Source organism: Primulina huaijiensis, unplaced genomic scaffold, assembly GCF_012295235.1.
Source record: "Primulina huaijiensis isolate GDHJ02 unplaced genomic scaffold, ASM1229523v2 scaffold24871, whole genome shotgun sequence".
NCBI classification, from domain to species: domain Eukaryota; kingdom Viridiplantae; phylum Streptophyta; class Magnoliopsida; order Lamiales; family Gesneriaceae; genus Primulina; species Primulina huaijiensis.
Window position 1 is genome coordinate 507,204 of NW_027356090.1, and position 5,354 is coordinate 512,557.

Below are 5,354 nucleotides of genomic sequence, written 5' to 3' on the forward strand. Positions count from 1 at the left end.
ACTTCAATTGTGAATTTACTTTGACGCCCTTATTAATTGTAACTTCAAAACTATATATATTTTGCTTCAATGAGAATATGAATAGTCGGCTGATGTTTATGTCCTTCTCTATATAATATATTTTGCTTCAATGAGAATATGAATAGTCGGCTGATGTTTATGTCCTTCTCTATATAAGTTACGTCATATGCTATTGCATCATGGCTTGTATTTTATTCCTTTGCAATTGTAGTTGTGTGCCAGTTTGTTACATGCACACCATTATTATCTGCAAGTCTAGAGACGCCTATCGTTTTTTATATTTCTTTCAGCAATTTCCCTTTAATGGGAAGATTCAAACTTCTGTCCATACAAGAACCAGAAGGCGTGAGAATCGCTACTGTGTTGTTACGGTTATTATTCGGTACTCTTAGCATATCTGTTCATGAATGTAAGCAGCTTTTTGTGCGTTAATTTAAGGTTTTGTCTATGTCATTCTGCTATATTAAATTAAAAGTTATGAAGGTTATGAAATAATGTTGTGCGGTGTTGTTCCGTTCTTAATTAAATATCTTTTCTCCCGTTCGGTCGTCGTTCCAATGCGTAAAGTATGTTTAATCTTTCTCCCGCTGATCTGTTGTTGCTAGACTACCGCGAGGTAAAATTACATTACTAAAATCAAAACTTGTTTATGGGTTAGATTCGTACTCAGTCATCAAACTCTTTCTCCCACTGATATGTTGTTGCTAGACTACAACTGATAAAATTACATTGCTAAAGTCGAAACTTGTTTACGGGTTAGATTCGGATTCAGTAATCAAACTCCTGTACCTCTAATTCTAAATCTACTAGAAATAAAAGATAAATAAACTAATGTAAAAAAAAATCTGGCCTCCAATGGAAAATCAATTCAATGTGTGGTACATACATTTAACAAACGGACACGACTATATGATGTTCTTTATTTTGACTTGTACAAACTTAAATTAGGATACATTTGACGCAGCTACGCTAACGGCAACATAGCGGCTTGAAAATTTTAAGAGCAGCAAAAGATTTCCTTCTCCGATTCCCGCTACAAAACCTCGAAACAAAATAAAAAATAGAAACCGAAGGAAGGAGCAAGTGGTGCAACAAATATCTTGTTTTAAAATGGGAAACGTGCAGCGTGGGATCTGTTTGCACCATTTGAGTGAGAGCCGACACTTCGATTACCTTAGTTAAATCATACAATTTTTTCACTTTAAAAGGTATTATATTTACTTATTTGCATGTGATTAACAAACAATGAAAAAATAATAAATAAACAACGGTCATGTAAAGAGGATGCTCTTGTGTGCATGTGTGTTTTTTACGTTATTGTCTTTAGCTACATGTGTTTTTTCAATATAACTACATTTATTGTCATGATCATTACATTTTGGTCCGTTGAACTTCCTTGTATATATCTCTCTTTTATTTGTTTGTGTGCGTTTTTTTTACGTTACTAAGGCTACATTTATTGTCCTCATCATCACATTTAATTGTAAGCAATTACATCGATATATTGAATATTTTAAATTTTTTATTATTGGTTGATCATTTGAACTTACTTGCATATATCTCTCTTTTTGTTCCATTCTCTTCTTGGTATAGGATATTCTATATTTTTTAAGTTAGTATTTCTTTTTTTTTTTCCAACTAATTTAGGTAATACTTTATTTGAACCGTTATATTTGCAACTAATGTTTCATGTGTTTTCTCTATTCTTTTGTTGTGAAATAATACACTCGTTGGGAGATACAATCCACGCCTTAGTTGTTACCTTGGAATAAGGAGAGAGACAACCTGCAACATCGAAGAGAGTCTCCACCTACATTGTCTTCATCTTCGAGGCGCTTCTGTTACGGAAAAAAATTGCATGAATTCGACGCGAATCACGACGACTTGATGATTCCCATTATTCCAATGACGAGACCCAAACCCCTTAGCTCCTCGACAATCTTTTTTATTTGTGTTATCTTGAGATTTTTTATAGACTACTACATGATCGAACATATGCTATTTGTTTATCTTGCATATTTACTTGTGCAACGAAACATATACTCCGAAGCTCACCAAATATGTGTTATGTCGATGCATGTGTTTATTTATGAATTTGTTGATTCGATGTCATTTTGTTTGTTTCCAAATTCCACATTATAATAATAGTGTTCAATTTTAAACTTTATGTATAATATTAAAATTTTATTAAAAAAAATAAGTGACGGTTTAAGAAAATGTCATTAAATTTAGCAACCATTTTTAAAAAAATTGTTGCTGGAATTAGAAACGGTTATGTAGAAAACACCATTGATAACTTTAATAGCAGTTTAATGAGAAATCGTCGCAACAATTAACGGTAGTTTTCACATGAATCTGTCACTTCACACTAACAACTATTTATGGAGACCATTGAAACCTTTTGAATCAGCTTTGTTATTCTAACACCCCAAATAGTGACTAAATGGCCAACACCATTATTCACTTTACCACCCGTCATCTTATCTAATTTTTCGTTATTTAAAAACGAACTGATATAATTGTTGTTGACTTTAACTACAATTTACAAACAAAATATCGCAGAAGTAGGAGACAAAGAGAAAGCCCTTCAAAAATATCGAAGTAAAACTATAATCTTGCTGAAAATTTTTGAGCGATTTAAACTGTTGTTAAACATCATTTTTTTCTTGTAGTTGATTTATTAGAAATATCGTTAAACTAAAAGTTATATATTAATACAAAAGTGCNTAATAGTGACTAAATGGCCAACACCATTATTCACTTTACCACCCGTCATCTTATCTAATTTTTCGTTATTTAAAAACGAACTGATATAATTGTTGTTGACTTTAACTACAATTTACAAACAAAATATCGCAGAAGTAGGAGACAAAGAGAACGCCCTTCAAAAATATCGAAGTAAAACTATAATCTTGCTGAAAATTTTTGAGCGATTTAAACTGTTGTTAAACATCATTTTTTTCTTGTAGTTGATTTATTAGAAATATCGTTAAACTAAAAGTTATATATTAATACAAAAGTGCTAAAAAATTGGTTTACTTTAACTAAGAAAAGTTGCATTAGTATATGCTTATGTTTTAAACAAATAACCTTGGTTATTGAGGAAATTTCAATTGTTTTGTTTATATTTAACTTTTCTCATAATAGATTTACGAGAAATAAATATATGCTCCAACATAAGAATTCGAAATTTAAAGTTGGTATTTTCTGTCTATGCTTATTACTATTGATTCAACCGAAAATTTATCTTTTAACAAATGTATAATGAAAAAAGATTTTGAAATTTTGAAGTCCAAACTTTTTTAAAAATTGTACAAAAAATAGAGTTTCTATTTTCATACCCTACCCACACACATCTTTTATATAAAAAAAAAATCGGATAATCTAAAATATAGATGAATGTATTAAATTCATTTAATAGAATAAAATTACAAATTTAAATAAGAATATAGTTTTTTTCCAAAAAATATAATACATTTTTAATGAACCATGAATATATTCTTTAAATAAAGTTTGAGCTCGACTCGATTATAAACGTGTTAAATTCAAATATTCAAGAGTTCGGCTCGGCTAAACTTGATTGCTTGCCTACTTGTATGCTGATTTATTTATCTATTTTTTACTTTTCTTTAAAAATATATATTTTGTCACTCAAATGTCCGTTGGTAGGCTCATGAGTCAACTATTAGATAAAAAAATATATATGATAGTTTTGATATTTGATTTATATTTCACATTTTTACTTATAAAAAATATAAAAAAATCTATTAAATTTATTTATTATAATGAAATACGTGTTTAAACAAGAATATTATATTTTTTCTAAATATTTAATTCAATTTTTTTATGAATTAAATGATTATTTAAATTTTTTATTTATTTTTCTTAAACGATTATAAACGAATCAAAATCTAAGATTCAAGAGTTTGACTCGGCTTAGTTCGATTATTGGCTTTATTTTTTATTTCTTACCTCTTATCTTAAAACTTATATTTTATTTTTCACATGTTCGTTGGTTGACACATGAATCATTTATTAAATTAAAATAATAATAATTTTGATATTTGATTTATATATTTTATACTTTTACTTCTAACAAAAATAGAATAATCTATTAAATTGATATATTATAATAAAAATTTGAATTTAAATAGTAAAATAAATTTTGTTTACTAAATATATAATTCAGTTTAATTAAATAAATAACTATTAAAATTTATGATTTATATTTCTTAAGCTCATTTAGGTTCGATAAAATTTCGAACAAGCTCGTGAGTCATGAATATATTTCTTAAATAAAGTTTGAGATCGACTCGATTATAAACAAGTGAAATTCAAATATTCAAGAGTTCGACTCGGCTCAGCTCAATTATTTACCTACTTGTATGTGGCTTTATTTAATTATTTTTTAGCTTTTCTTTTAAAACTATATTTTATCGTTCACATGTTTATTGGTAGACTCATGAGTGCTATTAAAAAAATTATTTCCAATTTGATTTATGTATTTTACATTTTTTACTTATATCAAATATAGAGTAATCTATTAAATTTATTTATTAGAATAAAATTACAAATTTAATATTTGTATTCTAAATATATAATACAATTTTTAATGATTAGATGACTATTTAAATTATGATTTGTATTTCTTAATCTCATTTAGGCTCGACACCAGCTCAAAGAAGTTCGTGAGTCATGAATATATTCTTTAAATAAATATTGAGCTTGGCTCGATTATAAATGCATCAAACTCAAAGATTCAAGAGTTCAGCTCGGCTCAGCTCGATTACTTGCCTACTTATTTATTCATTTTTTTATTTTTTTTAAACCCTATATTTTATCGTTCAAAAATACGTATAAATTAAGATTAACAATTTACTACTTATTGGAGAGAAAAAGCATTTTTACCTCATCATATCATTTGCAAGTGTATAATCTAATGTTATATATCTAACATATGTGCAGGACATCGATGATATAATCAGCCGCAACATAGAGAGTCATAGTTTTCTGTTAAAATTGGATAGGGCTGTCACAAACAGTGAAGAGATGGTTTCAATAATTGTTGAAAGTGTTCAAAAACCATGCCCAATTCACTCCAAAAATATCCAAACTAAAAACAGAGATCATTAGGAAAGCTAAATAATGCAAGCAAAGAAGGATCAAAGAGCTATGCTTCCACATCTTCGAAGAGAAACATTCTCGGTCGAAGTGAAGCACACGACACTACTATAGAAATTAAGGACGACGAGGTTCTTGAGGAGTATACAAAACGAATTAAGAGGGACTGCATGCAAAAAAAACAAACACTGCTGCTATGACGACCAAATAAG